General features: G+C 42.2%; 1 protein-coding gene across 2 annotated transcripts in view; it reads left to right on the top strand.

Annotated features, from left to right (window-relative positions):
- Positions 1 to 2,742: 2,742 nt before the first annotated feature.
- Positions 2,743 to 16,663, top strand: part of sec24d (SEC24 homolog D, COPII coat complex component) — a 180,788-nt gene continuing 166,867 nt past the window's right edge. Inside the window, exon 1 of one of the 2 annotated variants that reach the window (XM_048595371.1) lies at positions 2,743 to 2,788. The gene's annotated coding sequence lies outside the window, so the exon portion shown is untranslated. Of the gene's footprint in view, positions 2,789 to 3,086; positions 3,305 to 16,663 lie in introns of those variants that run through there. The other variant, XM_048595369.1, reaches the window with a different exon arrangement.

The following is a 16,663-nucleotide window of genomic DNA, read 5'->3' on the forward strand; positions in this document are numbered from 1 at the left end:
ATGAAGGGTCTAGGCCCGAAACGTCAGCCTTTCTGCTCCTATGATGCTGCTTGGCCTGCTGTGTTCATCCAGCTCTGCACCTTGTTGTCTCGGATTCTCCAGCATCTGCAGTTCCTACTATCTCCCGCTAATCCTGGTTGTTTTCATCAGAAGTTACAAGGAGCAGGTTAATAAGGTCTGTTTCCTGCACAGAAGTTACTATTGAGGGCATCAGATAAGACAAAGATTTTGCAGACTGCAAACAAATTATTTGTTGTTTGAAGTTCAAGAATTACAGGGCATTATCAATTAAGACATACCTACCCGTACTGTACCTTCACTTGGAGATAGATTTCATTTATTAAATGCATGTACATATTGTTAAATAAATTAATGGATATAAAATAGCTTTATCTTTGTCTGTCTGTATAATGATGCAAACAAATAGTCCCAGTTACATGACGATCAACAGAAAAAAATAGTGGAGACGAAAGCAGTACCTGATGAAAGCAAAAAAAACCCTAACTTAATCTTTGCCAAATGTACCGTCATCCGGGAATAAGAGAATTTTTCCCAAAATAATCCTGTGGGCCATCACAAAGAAATTCCAAGTGCTTATGATCATTACTTTCTACAAATTATAGAGTCATACAGCACGGAAACAGACCCTTCAGTCCAACTCAGCCACGCTGACCAGACATCCGAATTTGACTTAGTCTCATTTGCCATTTCGCCCATATCCCTCTAAATCCTTCCAATTCATATACATATCCAGACGCCTTTAAAATGTTGTAATTGCACCCGCCTCCACCACTTCCTCTGGCAGCTCATTCCATATACTCAGCATACACCATACACGTGAAAAAAGTACCCCTCAGGTCTTTTTTTAAAAATTTTCCCCCCTCAGTTTAAACCTACGCCTTCTAGTTTTGGAAAAGACCGAATCTATTTACCCTATCCATACTCCTCATGATTTTATAAACCTCTATAAGGTCATCCCTCAGCCTCCAACGCTCCAGGGAAAAAAAATCCCCAGCCTATTCAGCCTCTCCCTATAACTCAAACACTTCAGTCCTGGCAACATCCTTGTAAATCTTTTCTGTACACTCTCAAGTTTAATAATATCTTTCCAAATGAAGTGTGACCAGAATTGTACACAGTATTTCAAAAGTGACCTAATTAATGTCCTGTACAGCCACATGACTTCCAACACTTAAATTAGATGTTCAGGCCAATGAAGGCAAGTTCATCAAACATCTTCTTCACAACCCTGTCTACCTGTGACTCCATTTTCAAGGAACTATGCACCTGCGCCCTTAGGTCTCTTTGGTTGGTAACACACCCCAGGGCCCTACCATTAAGTTTATAAGTCCTGCCCTGATTTGCCTTACTAAAATTCAGCACCTCACATTTCTCTAAATTAAACTCCATCTGCCATTCATCAGCCCACTGGCCCATCTCATCAAGGTCCTATTGTATTCTGAGATAATCTTCTTCGCTGTCCACTATACCAAAGATTTTGGTGTCATCTGCAAACTTACTAACCATATCTTCTATATTCACTTCCAAATTATTTATATAAATGACGAAAAGCAGTGGACACAGCACTGATCCTTGTGGCACACTGCTGGTCACAGGAGTCCAGTCCAAAAAGCATCCCCCTACCTCCACCCTCTGTCTTCTAACTTCAAGCCAATTTTGTATGCAATTGGCTAGCTCCCTCTGGATTCCAAGTGACCTAATCTTATTAACCAATATACCATGCAGAATCTTGACAAATGCTTTGCTGAAGTCCATATAGACCATGTCTGCCGCTCTGTCCTCATCAACCTTCTTTGTCACCTCTTAAACAGAACAAAAAAAGTTACTATAAAGAAATCCTCCCTACCGCCTGTCCAGCCAGCTTGCAACTAGCACAGAATATAAACTACATTCTAGTGCAATCTTCTTCACTGAGAATATTTTGTTAGACAAAGGGATAAAGGTTACAAATTTCAGTAGTCCACATGGGTTTTTGACTATCACATGATCAAATATTGTACATCAATCACATGACAAAAAAACTCCAAGAATGCAGCAATCAGATTTGACAATCCTAACAAGTAAGTATTATACTTTCAACTTGGGCAGTCAAATCCTAAAACTGGTGTTTAGTACCCATCTGGTCAGTGGCCTAATAACACTTTTAAAAATCTCTTGGGAATAATTGGTTACACGGTACTGCTGATTGAGGCAATTGGTGACCCATGACAATATATGCTGTGAGGATAAATTTCTGCCCCCTTCTATAATTCTGCTTTCATGTTGTGTCCCTTCTTCTGTTCCCATGGTCGTTTTTTTAATCAACTTCTGACTGTTTTCTTTTTCTTATTCCACAAGGATGGCAATATCAGTAGCTTTAAGTATTGGCATGTTCATCCATGGTAAATCATCATGTTAATTAAACCAAGCAAATAGTGGCAGAGTTGCTAAGCAGTCTAAAGGGTTGGATTAAGATTTCTGAATCTTAAACGGGTTTTCTGGTGCAGTGGTAGTGTCCCTGTCTTAGATCCAGGTTCAAACTAGACCGTCAGACCATAAGACATAGGAGCAGAAATCAGGCCATTCAGCCCGTCGAGTCTGCTCCACCATTCAATCATGGCCGATAAATTTCTCAACCCCATTCTCCCGCTTCCTCCCCCTGACCCTTGATCCCCTTGACAATCAAGAACCTATCTACTTCCGTCTTAAATATACTCAATGACCTGGCCTCCACAGATTCACCACTCTCTGGCTGAAGAAGTTTCTCTTTATTCTACTGGCTACGCAGGTATGTTATGAGATATCTGAACAGGTTGATAATTAAAAAAAAACAAAAATAAATCACATTAAATGGGCACGTATGAAATAGAATGAAAACTTGTCTTTCTTGGTATTGCTGCACTCCTCTCTCACTAATGCCCACGGAATGTAGCCCCTCTCCCTTCCGTTGCCATGGTTTCCCGTGTTGCCCTCACTCTAGCCCTGTCCATTGTCTCCATCTCCCGTTTCCATGGTTTATCATTGTTTCCTCCGTCGGCCGGGGTTCCGATTGTCCTTCAGCGCTGACGTGTGCCTACGAGTGCCATGAAGCCGCGCACGCGCAGACCTTCGGGTGCCGTGCACTGTAAGAGCGAGTGCCGGCGGCGACCTCTTGACGTGGCACTTCCTCAGCTGGTGGATACAGTGTAACACCGAGAGCAACCTCAGCAAAAAAAAACAACACCCCCACAACGCACCGGCTCCACCGGGCACCAGCTTGGAGATCGCGACCTCTCCGCAGCACCAGCAAGCAACCGGCTACCGGGTAAATAGCATTTGACTCCTTCATGATTTTACGTTTTCATCCCCTATTCATTTATTACAAAGCGTGTTTATTTTTTTGTAATAATTCTGTCGTCAAACACCGGCGTGTTAATAGACTGACTATGTTGCGGTGAACTGTATATTCCTTTGGACTAAAGGTGTAGTAATCAATCAGCTTTCTATGCGTGAGTCGTTCGACGTGGCAATTCATTCACTGACAGGACTTCATAACTGATCAGAGGTGTCACTTCTTCAAAGGGAAAGTAACTTTCAAGCTATCGTTGCCGTATGATGTGGGACAATGCAACATTTAAACAAATGCAAGTTTTACGGTCTTGCCTTGTAATATTTTCGTACCCTTTGCCCCAGTGGTAATATTATTGGACTACTAATCCAGAGCTTCAGGCTAATGTTCTGGGGTGATGGGTTTGAATTCCACCATGGTGAAATTTGAAATCAATAACAATCTGGAGTTAAAAACTAATGGCAACTATGTGGCCATCTTCAATTGTTATAAAAACCCATCTGGATCACTGGAAATAAATCTGCCATACTTACATAGTCTGGCCTTCACTGAGTTAACATTTCGGGTCCGGTGCCCCTTCCTCAGTTCTGAGGAAGGGTCACCGGACCTGAAACGTTAACTCTGTTTTTACCTTCACAGGTGCTGCCAGACCTGCTGAGCTTTTCCAGCAACTTTGTTTTTGTTTCTGATTTACAGCATCCGTTGTTCTTTCGTTTTTTATTTAGTCTGGCCTTCATCTGACTCCGGATCCATATTAAAGTTGTTGACCCTAAACTGGACTCTAAAATAGCCTAGTAGACCAGTTCAAGGCCAATTAGTGTTAAATGCTGGTTTAGCCAGTGACGCCCATATCCCATAAGTGAATGTAAAACAGTCAAAGCCTTGTAGGTGATGTTAAAATTGTTTCAGAGATAGTAGGAACTGCAGATGCTGGAGAATCTGGATGAACACAGAGCATCAGGAAGATGCTGCTTGGCCTGCTGCGTTCATCCAGCTCCACACCTTGTTATCTCTTGTAGGTGGTGGTCAGGTGGGAAGATATTTGCTGTAGGATTCTAACCTCTAAAGTGTTCTTGTAGCCTTAGTGGGTATATATCTAGTCCATTTAAATTTTGGTCAATGGTAAAGTTGCTATAATCCCAGAGGACCATAGAGCTGCTCTCTCATTAGAGAGAGACAACTGGTGGTGAGTTTAACCTGAGGGTCACCATGTCTCAGGTAATGGGCAAGGTTGAGAAGGTGGGATCTTCATGGTGACCTCAGCCAGCCTAGGAATTAGAATCACAGAATCCCTACAGTGTGGAAACAGGCCCTTCAGCCCAACAAGTCCACACTGAACCTTGGGGCATCCCACCCAGACCCAACCCCCTATAACCCACCTAATCTACACCTCCCTGAACACTATGGGCAATTTAGCATGGCCAATCCACCTAACCTTGCACCCGGAGGAAACCCACGCAGACACGGGGAGATTGTGCAAACTCCACACAGACAGTCGCCTGAGGCTGGAATTGAACCTGGGTCCCTGGCGCTGTGAGGCAACGGTGCTAACTACTGTGCCACCGTGCTGCCCCATGCTGTTAGCGTCACGCTGCATCATAAACTCGCTGTCCAGCCAACTCAGCTGACTGACACTCTGATCAATGGTAACCCAAAGAGTGGGGGATTCAGTGACGGTATTGCAATTGAATGTCAAGGGCCAGTGGTTAAGTCTCACTTGGAAATAGTCATTGCCTGACACTGTTTAGTGTGAATGTTATTTGACACTTGTCAGTTCAAGCCTGGGCATACTTACTATTTGTTACATTTGGACATGGATTACTTCAGTATCTGAAAAGTTGCAGATGGTGTTGAATATTGTACAATCATCAGCAAATATCTCCACTCCTGATCTTATAATGATGGGAAAGTCATCAATGAAGTGGCTGAAGATGGTAGGCCTGGGACTCTACCCTGAAGAGTTCCTGCAGTGATGTACTGGAACTGAGATGTCTGACCTCCAACAACCACAACCATCTTCGTTTGTGCTAGATTTGGATATGACTGTAACCAGCAGCAAGTTCTCTCTGATTCCCACTGACTCTAGTTTTGCTAGGGCTCCTTGATGCCACACTAAATCAAATGTGGCCTTGATGTCAACTCTCACTTCCCCTAGGAATTCAGCTCTTTTGTTCAAGTTTGAATGAAGGCTAAAATGAAGTCAGGAATGGCACTGGTGGAATCCAAACCTGAGTGTCTGCAGGTTATTGCTAAACAAATGCTGATGATAGCATTGTTGGTGACACCTTTTGTTATGGACCAAAACAAACCCCCTTCAAATATATCAAGGAGATGGCCTAGACCCTGACATTTTCTTACTTAAGGCAAGTGTAAGATGCTGTGTTCCAGATGTAACTCAGCTTTAAGCAAAACACACTTTATTCTTACTCTATGGTTAAAATACAAACAAAAGACAGAAGAATTGATCAAACTTTAATTGAATTGGAAAAACTTAACAAAATAATAGATTATTTCACTACCAAACAGCAACTGTTCCAATATAGTAACATCCCATAAACATGCCCTTAGCAAAAACAAACTCAGTAAAACAGATTGTCTCACATGTGATTATGGCAGCAGGAAGAGAATCCAAGCTTTTAGGTGTAACGGAGGGAAAAATGTAGCAACTTTGACAACCGTCTTCAAAAACCCCAGCAACGACTGAGCATTAAATTAAAACCCTGGTTTTGTGGGAACCTGATGTCAAACAATCATGCTGCTTCTATTGATCCAACTTTTAAAATAAAAACAAGGCCTCAAAAGCTTCCTCCGTTACATTGATGACTGTATCGGTGCCGCCTCGTGCTCCCACGAGGAGCTCGAACAGTTCATCCACTTCACCAGCACCTTCCACCCCAACCTTAAGTTCACCTGGACCATCTCTGATATCTTCCTGGACCTCTCTGTCTCCATCTCTGGCAACCACCTGGAAACCGATATCCATTTCAAGCCCACTGACTCCCACAGCTACCTAGAATACACCTCCTCCCACCCACCTTCCTGCAAAAATGCCATCCCCTATTCTCAATTCCTTCGCCTCCGCCGCATCTGCTCCCACGATGAGGCATTCCACTCCCGAACATCTCAGATGTCCTTGTTTTTCAAGGACCGCAACTTCCCCCGCCTCAGTAGTCTAGAACGCCCTCTCCCGCATTTCCCGCAACTCAACCCTCACAACCCCTCCCTGCAATAACAACCAAAACAGAATCCCCCTCGTCCTCATGTACCACCCCACCAATCTCTGGATCCAACGCATCACCCTCTGACACTTCCGCCATCTGCAATCCGACCCCACCACCAAAGACATTTTTCCCTCCCCACCCTTATCTGCTTTCCGGAGGGACCACTCTCTCCGAGACTCCCTTGTCCGCTCCACAGTCCCCTCCAGCCCCACCACACACGGCACTTTTCCCTGCAACCGCAGGAAGTGCTACACCTGCCCCTACACCTCCCCCCTCACCCCCATCCCAGACCCCAAGAAGACTTTCCACATCAAGCAGATGTTCACCTGCACATCTGCTAATGTGGTATACTGTGTCCGCTATTCCCGTTGTTGCCTCCTCTACATCGGGGAAACCAAGCGGAGTCTTGGAGACTGCTTTGCGGAACACCTACGCTTGGTTCGCAGTAAACAACTGCACCTCCCAGTCGCGAAACATTTCAACTCCCTCTCCCATTCCTCAGATGACATGTCCATCCTGGGCCTCCTGCAGTGCCACAACGATGCCACCGGAAGGTTGCAGAAACATCAACTCATATTCCGCTTGGGAACCCTGCAGCCCAATGGTATCAATGTGGACTTCACAAGCTTCAAAATCTGCCCTCCCCCTACCGCATCCCAAAACCAGCCCAGCTTGTCCCCGCCTCCCTAACCTGTCCTTCCTCCCACCTATCCCCTCCTCCCACTTTAAGCCCCACCCCCATCTCCTACCTACTAGCCTCATCCCGCCCCCTTGACCTGTCCGTCCTCCCTGGACTGACCTAACTCCCCACCTACACTCACCTTTACTGGCTCCATCCCCGCCTCTTCGACCTGTCTGTCTCCTCTTCACCTATCTTCTCTTCTATCCATCTTTTATCCACCTCCCCCTCTCTCCCTATTTATTTCAGAACCCCCTTCCCCTCCCCCATTTCTGAAGAAGGGTCTAGGCCTGAAATGTCAGCTTTCCTGCTCCTCTGATGCTGCTTGGCCTGCTGTGTTCATCCAGCTCTGCACCTTGTTGCCTCAAAAGCTGTTTATTTTATTCGAGGAGACACCTATGGCTCAACACCTCTTTTTTAAAAAAAAGGGACAAAATACACCTTATTATCACACCTTCCATCACTAGACCCAATGTTATTGATTCCAGGTGCAACTCCCTCCAACTGTATAGCATAGTGTCACCACCTCTGTTCGGTCTGTCCTTGGTGGAACAGAACAACCCAGTGAGAGGAATGGTGATGAATTGGTATTTTCAGAATTTTGTCAGTATGACTCTGCCAGGCCATTTCTTAGTCTGTGAGACAGCTGTTCCAATTTTGGCACTCGGTCCCTGTTTGCAGAGTTGGACAAGGCTAAGATTGCTGTTATTTCCAGTACTTAAGTTGGTAGAGGGTGGTCCTGCTGGTTTCGTCCCTTTCAGAATTGTTAGCATTTGATCCGACTGAGTGGATTGCTAGGTCGTTTTAGAGAGAAGAGTCAACTACATTGCTGTGGGGCCAGAATAATATGTAGTTCAGACTAGGTAAAGAAAGGACATTAGTGAACCGAATGGGTTTTCACAATAATTGATAATGCTCTCATCGTCATCTTAAGACCTTTAATTCCACAGTTTTAAATTTAATTCAAATTTGACCATCTGCCATGGTAAGATTTGAACTTGGATCCTTATTAGGCCAGTGACATTACAATTATGCCATCGCTACCTTTTAAAGTGAACAAACCATGTCCATGAACACCCTGTAAAGACTGAAAATCCTCTAGAAGGTGGATTTTTTTTGAATGCTCTTCTTTGACACTTTCATCATCACTTTTTTCACCACTTGTACTAAAACTACCCTCTTTACCACTTTTTTTTTCAAATGTACCGGTGTAATTCAGGTGCCTTGCTTCAAATAACTGTCAAATATACCTAATTGTAGATTAATTTGCATTGTATTCCCTAGCTGACATGCTAACACTGGGACCATTTCAGTCTGTTCAATATTGTCACATTTCCAACAAATGTCATCACTTCCTATCGGTCATTGATTGCATGGTTCTAGTTACCCAGTTGAAAACAAATCTAAGGCCTAAAGATGCCTTGTACTCTACTGCAATCACTAATAGTGATGATACTAGTATTGAACAGAAATGTAAAGGACTACAGGTTTAAAGCAATTATAAAAATTACAAATTACTGTACTGTACAACACAGTGGGCCCATGTGAATAATGGCAGCTGTTGTATGCACAAAACTGGAAAACGCTGTGTCTCATCAATGCATCTATACATCCTTTACAGGGCATGTTTACTTATTATCTTATTGGCCATTTTCCCAACTCTTTTTTTTGCCTCCCAGAACCATAAATAAGTAGGAATTGATGATACGGTGCACAGAATGAAATTTGCAGGTGGCAAACACACAAACGATAGTAGCTTACTGCACTCAAAAGGTGTACAGGACAAATTTATGCAATCTTGTCTTCATAATTTGACGTCATTCTGCTAACTGCACTGCACCTATTCAGTGTCATTATTTATTTCCTGAGAGGTGGTGTGCTCAAAATTGAGAAGACTTCTAACCAAGGGTAAAGGACACCATTACATTTGGTCTTTTGAATGTCTTTTGTTCCTGTTAGTAGCTTTTGATATCTTATGTATTTCGACCTCCAAATTGCATGGCTTTTCTGGGATTTATAGTTTGTAATCATTTATTAAATATTCCAATTTATCTTTGTTCAGTCCAGAATATTGATCTTGTATTTGTCCATATTGAACTCCATCTCTCCCAGTTTTCCCTCAAATGTATTCTGCCTATGTTTCTTTGCAATGCCCTGCAATCCTACCAACTCTATTTGCACTCTTTCTCCCACCGCCTAAGCAATTTCCATTCCATCACAAAAGGCCATCTCCAATTCTGTACACACTTGTTTTTGCTAATAATCCCTTGTATGGAATCTTGTAAAACACTTCCTGGAAGTCTTTCATTTTCTACACAATTACATAACTATTTTATTTGTGACCTCAAAATAGTCCAGTCGTCAGGAGCAACATAACCTTAAAGACAGACTGGCTCACTTAGATCAGCTTTGATTTGTTCAAATGATCAGCTTCAGTCTATTCTCTAATGGCACATTCTCGTAGCTTCCCAATAACTTCCCAATGACAGGTCCCGAAATGATCTATTTTCTATCTCCCATCTTTCTTACATAATGGAACGGCATTAGTAAATTTCCATTCAAACAGCACAAATCCTGAATTAAAAAGCCTTTGAAAGATTGAGTGATACTTCTACAATTTCCTCACTTACTTCTTTCAACTACTGTAGAGTTATGTATTTTTTCACTCGGGATGTGAACATCACTGGCTGGCCAGCATTTATTGCTTGTCCCAAGCTGTCATTGAGAAGGTGATGGTGAGCTCCCTTCTTGAATTTGTTGCAGTCCTTGTGCAGTAGATAGACCCATAATGCCCTTAGGGAGAGAATTCCAGGATTTTGACTCAGCAACAATAAAGGAATGGCAATATATTTCTAAGTCAGGATGATGAATACCTTGCAAGGGAATTTGTAGGTAGCGCCATTCCCATGGATCTGCTGGCCTTGTCCTTCTAGATGGAAGTGGACATGCGTTTGGAAGTTGTTGTCTAAGAATCTTTGAATTTCTGCTGTGCATCTTGTAACTAGAATACACTCTTACTACTGACTATTGGTGGCAGAGGCAATGGATGCTTATGCATGTGATGGCAATCAAGTGGGCTGCTTTGTCCTGGATGGTGTCAAGCTTCTTTAGTTTTGTTGGAGCTGCACTCATCCAGGCAAGTTGGGATTATTCCATCACACTCCTGACTTGTACCTCTATACCAGGGAGATCAAATGCAGACTTGGAGACTGGTTTGCGGAGCATCTCCATTCTGCATACACCAACCAACCTGACCTTCTGGTTGCCATACACATTAACTCCCTCTCCCACTCCCCAGATGATATGTCCATCCTTGGCCTCCTCTACAGTCAGAGTGAGGCCAAACATAAACTGGAGGAACAACACTTCATATTTCGCCTTGGGAGCTTACAGCCCAATGGCCTGAATATTGACTTCACCAGCTTCAAAATATCTCCTTCCCCCAACCTGTCCATCTTCCCACTCACCTATTCACTCCACCCTTCCCACTTTCTAACCACAATAACCCCTTACCTGCATCCACCTATCTCTATCTCTATTTCACCTACTCTACCCCCCAGCCCCATTTTCCCCCCCCCCCAAGCCAATTTATTTCTGGGTTCCCCTCCCCATCCTTAGTACTGATGAAGAGTTACAGCCTGAAATGTTGACTTCCCTGCTCCTTAGATGCTATCTGGCCTGCTGTGCTTTTCCAGCTCCATGTTTATTGACTCTTGTACCTTGTAGATGGTGGACAGGCTTCGGGGAGCCAGGAGGTGAGTTACTTGCCATAGTATTCTTATTCTCTGATCTGCTCTTATAGCCACTGTATTTATATATCATGCCCAGTTCAATGGTCAATAGTAAGCTCCAGAATGTTGACAGTAGGAGACTCAGTGATGGCAACACCATTGAATGTCAAGGGCCTTGATTAGATTGTCTGTTATTGCGGATGGTTGTTGCCTGGCATTTGTTTGATGTGAGGGTTACTTGCCACTTGTCAGCCCAAGCCTGGATATTGTTCAGATTGAGTTGCATTTTCTTAACTATTTTGTTTGTGACCTCAAAATATTCCAATTGTCAGGAGTTGTAGCTCAGTCTCTGAGGAGCCGCAAGTAGTGCTGGAATTTGCGCAATCGTTGTTGAACATCTCCACTTTCTTATGATGGAGTGAAGGTTATTGATGAAGCAGCTGAAGATAGTTGGGCCCAGGCCACTGCCCTGACCGTCTCCTGCAGAGATGTCCTGGAGCTGAGATGACTGACATCCGACAAACAGGATCATCTTCCTATGTGTCAGATATGACTCCAACCACTGAAGAGTTTGTTCCCAGTTCCCATCAGTTTCAGTTTTGCCAGGGCTCCTTGATGCCACACTGTGTCGAATGCAGCCTTGATGTCAAGGGTCGACACCCTCTCACCTCTGACTCAAATCTCATCACTTTTTCCATTAACAGCTTTTAAAACTTATTGAATCCAACAAATTACATCTTTGGTATATGTTTAAGTGTATTATCCACTTCAAGTGTGAAAACAGAAAGAAATAATTTAACATATCTCTGATTATTTTGATTACAATATCACCTATGTCTGTGCATTGGGCTCAGTTTTCTCTCAGTCTCTCTCTGATTCGAAACATGTCTCCAAAACCTTTTGTGAATAGCCTTGCAAGTTTTTTTTTTGCAATCCTTTTGCAGGTCTTAATTTCTTTTTATGTCCCACTATTTGATATATTCCTCTTAGTCTATTCTACTGAAATATTCTTGCCAAAAATATTATTTTCTATTTTATCCAATATGCTGACTATGGCTAACAGGCTGTAGAGTAGAAGTTTTCCTCTGAAGGAATATGTCTTATTCTTTCATTGTACTAAATGCTTATTTGAATACCTTCCACAGTTTGTAAGTTTACCTGTTAATGCTCAGACCAATTTAACATGCCAGCTTTTGCCCCATTTCTTCAAAGTCACTCTTACTTAAGTTTCAAACATTGGCATACAAGTGATTGTTCTTCTTCTCAAATTTAACGTCAAACTCTATCCTGTTACCACCTCTGTTTCATACCTTTTTAGAATATAAATTAATTCCGGCTCAGTTGCTGTACTAAATCTAGTAGGGATTGTTCACTTGTTAGTTTTCTGAAGCACTTCAAACAATCTTAGATATACTTGACTGCATTCTTTACCTTTATGACTTGAGCAGTTTGCATCTCCAAGATATAATGAGGTCATAGCTCCCATCCGTGTGGCACAACCGACCTTTGGATTGCTGAAAATAAGGTTCAAAGGCCTCACCAAGAGGAAGGGCCTTGCCTTACAGCACTGCCAAAGGTTTTCAATTATTTTGAGTGGCTGCACCTTATATGATTGTGCTACAAAAATGTTTTGCCATTGATTAGAAAGAAAAGTACTTCAGTTACAGAATAAGACCCCGGGCAACTAAAGCTGGCCCAAGAGTTTTAAAAGATATAATATATGATAATAATTTGCAAAAGCTTAGAATACCCTGGTGAAGAAAGTAGATCTTTGCCAATACCATTGGCATTAATGCCAATGAACATCATTGGCCTTATAAACAATATAGTTCTGTTTTGCCCAGTGAAGATCCTGTGTTTTCCCCCACGGTTTCCTTTTTATCACAGTATATGTTTTACCTCCTAGACAAAATCTTCCAAAGCTTCTACTGCCCTAGTTATGTCATTAGTTGTGGAAGCTTTGCATGAATTTAAGAGCTCTACAGCATAGCCTTTTGGTTGAGATCCCTAAGAGCATGGTTTCCCAAAGTAGGCTGCAAGCTGGAAGTATAAGGTCCAATGCAGAGATGGCCTTTATGGACCTCTGACTGAGTTATCGATTTATTGCAGCTATGTTCCTGCTCTAACAGGTATGAAGAGGTTCTCCCCTCTTCAGAGGGCTCCTCCCACCCCCCTTCCCTACCATCACCCTCCCACATTCGCACAGAAGGGTCGTGACAATCTTCAAGCCTTAAAATGCAGTCACGGTGAAAAGAAGTTTGGGAATCACTGTCCAGTGTGATCATGCTTTCAATGGTCATTTGCAGTGCAGTCAAGTGATTCTGCAGTTGCCTTGCACAGCCAAATGTTCTAGACACACCCAGATGTGAAGGTTGTTCAATAAACTCTCCAATAACTCCATATACTTCAGTGAAACTAATGGTGAAATGATATACCAGCCCAATCAGATCCAAATTCCTGGATTCGATTGTTGAAGGAGTCCTTTAATTTTCCATGCAACTTCACTTATACTCCTGTAATATTTCAAGTCCGATGTGACACTTTTTCGGGTTCCAAAGCAGAGCCCTGTAGAATTTTAAACGTTGTTCTTGGTTCTCCCCAGACCTGCTGAGTTTCTCCTTCACTTTCTGTTTTTATTCTCAGTGTTATGGACCAAATCAAACACCCTTCAGATATATCAAGAAGATAGCCTAGACCCTAACTTTTATTTTATTTAAAGGAAAAGGTGCTGTGTTCCAAATGTAATTTGATTGTTCACGCTACTTCGTTTGAAGCAAAATGTACTTTATTCTTACCCTACAGTTAAAATACAAACCAAAGGAAAGAATTGGTATAACTTTAACTCAATCAGAAAACTAAACAGAATAATTGATCATTTAAGTACTATACAGCAACTGCTTCTATGTAGTAATACCTCATAAATACACTCTTGGCAAAGGCAAATTCAATAAAACAAATTGTTTCACCAGTTCAGGAGAAAAGAACAACAAGAGAAAATTCTGGCAGATAGTGAGAACTCCAGCTGTTTGCTGTGGCTGAGAGAGATGCCGACTTCAAAACCCCAACAACTACTGAAAGCTAAAATAAAACCCTGGTGCTGTAGGAGCCCGACTCCACCCATTCATGCCACTTCTATTGTTTGAACTCTTTTAAAAAAAAACACTCAGGGCCTCACAAGCTATTTACTTTTTTGGCTTGGAAGAGACAACTTAGTACCTCTGGATCAAAACCTCTCTTCAAATAAACCAAAAACACCTCTTAACACCATAGTGTTGTCACACCAGGGCATTAGCCTGGAGTCTAGATTACAAGTTCCAGTGACATTACCACTACTCTACTGATACTATCCTTCACAATTTCAAAAAATTTCAAATCTTTCCCTCAAGTTTATCCTGAGCTACTTTATCCTGATTGCCCGATTTCATTCTTCCTTTCACCTCCAAGGGCCTTGATCCAGTTACCGCTCATTTTTACACCAGCCCATATTTGAAGCTCTTTGAGTATTCATCCTTGCACAGCACTGAATTGGCCCTGATAAAAATCACAAATGACGTCACTTGTGACTGTGATCATGGTGTATTATTTCTTCTCAAACTCTCTTTGAAAGGTCAACATCCTTCATAGACATTAGATCAGGCTTCAGATGATTTCCTCATGACACCCAACTTTATCAGATTGTTGTTCAGATATTCATTATTGGTGGATAGGCAATTTCTGCTAATGGACTTTGGGAAAACTGAAGCTATCACATCCATAACTTGATCTTTGATTCTACCACTTTCCTGTTGTTTGAGTGACCTTATGAATAAACCTAGGAGTCAGATCACGTGAGTAATACAAGCAAGTGCTTTGTCTTGTGGGAACTAACAGCATCATCAACTGAGCTGCACAAAGGCTTGCACATTATATCGATAATGTTTCAGCTACAGCTCTCACTTTTATTGGCTCAACAGAAGTCACATGACTATTTGCTTATACTTAAACGTACGTGTCCCATTACGCTATCTTCATCTCCCTGCCAGCCAAGTTCAACTAGTTCTTTGTGCTCCATTGCATGTGTTCACTTTGTTCCTTCACGTTATATGTTCATCCATCCCAGTTTATGCTAATGCTAAGCAGTTAACTTTGTCATGATGAACAATCCTATGCTATCAAGTCAGACTCAGGTTTGAGCAGACAAATCACATTCTTGATGATCTATCGATGCCAATCCCATATATTTTCAACTACAAAGACTCACCTGTTGTGTTGTGTCTCATAGCTAGTTGGAATATCATTTTATCCCATTCTCAAGATATCATCACTGGTGGTACAGAGGTCTTAAGTCTCCAACTTACTGGGGTCACTTGCAGGATGACCTGCTGAGGAAAATGTTCAACAGTTTATAACCAAATTACTCAGTACTAGCTCAGACACATAGTTACCCATGTCTATTTCTTATGTTATAGTAGCTAACGTAAGTATTGCTTATTACGTATGAGTGTCCTGCTGAAGGTAAAAAGCTCATCACTGCATCTACAGTTGATTTGTGAGGACAGAGAAGCTTAATGCATCCTTTCAGTAGCATCACACACCTCTGCCACTGCCTGAGCTCTTGTGCCTCTGAATCTCCCATCCCCGTCTTTGTCTCTTCCAGGCAGGACAATTCCAGTGGAGTTGTGCCTGGCCTTCAGCTTGTAAACTTCAACCCATCCAAAAATTCTGCCTGTTTCAAATGCCAGACTATCTGTGATTCGTTTCCTTGAGGCTTACATTGCTTTCCATAATTCACTATTTCAAATTGAAATTCTAACTTCCTTATTTACATCGTTTCCTGCTGCTACTTTGTATCTCCTGTGACTTTTCCTTCTCCTGAACGACTTTTATTACTGATAAATCATACAGCAAACTTTGTTTTAAACAGCACCTTATAAAAAGGCAAAAATTATATACCTCAAATACTGCGAAGTTTAATGTACTTTTCTGTCCAATTATTGTAGTTTTTAAAAATTAATTTATCTCAGTATAAATATGCTTGATTATTTGGACTTTCAGAAAGCGTTTGACCAAGTTCTGCATAAGAGATTATTGTGCAAGACGAAAGCTCATGGGATTGGGGGAAGTGTATTGAGATGGATAGAAAACTGGTTGGCAGAGAGGAAACAAAGAGAAGGAATTAATGATAACAAGGTGAAGAGCTGGATGAACACAACAGGCCAAGTAACATCAGAGGAGCAGGAAAGCTTTGAGTTCTTTTCAAATTGGCAGGCAGTAACTAGTGGGGTGCCATAGGGATCGGTGCTGGGACCCCAGCTATTCACAACATATATTAATGATTTGGATGAGGGAACAAAATGTAATATCTCAAAGTTTGCAGATGCTACCAAGTTGGATGGGAGGGTGAACTGTGACAAGTATGCAGAGGTCCTTCAGCATGATCTAGACAGGTTGATTGAGTGGGCAAATCAATGACATATGCACTATAATTTGGATAAATGTGAGGTTATTCACTTCAGAAGCAAAAACAACAAGGCAGATTCCTACCTAAATGGCTGCAAATTGGGAGAGGGGAGTGTGCAGTGGGACCTGGGTGTCCTTGTGCACCAGTCACTGAAGTAAGCATGCAGGTGCAGCAGGCGGTAAAGAAGGCAAATGGTATAAACAACTGCACCTCCCAGTCGCGAACCATTTCAACTCCCCCTCCCATTCCTCAGACGACATGTCC

Source organism: Rhincodon typus, chromosome 1 (assembly GCF_021869965.1).
Source record: "Rhincodon typus isolate 14 chromosome 1, sRhiTyp1.1, whole genome shotgun sequence".
Classification (NCBI taxonomy): domain Eukaryota; kingdom Metazoa; phylum Chordata; class Chondrichthyes; order Orectolobiformes; family Rhincodontidae; genus Rhincodon; species Rhincodon typus.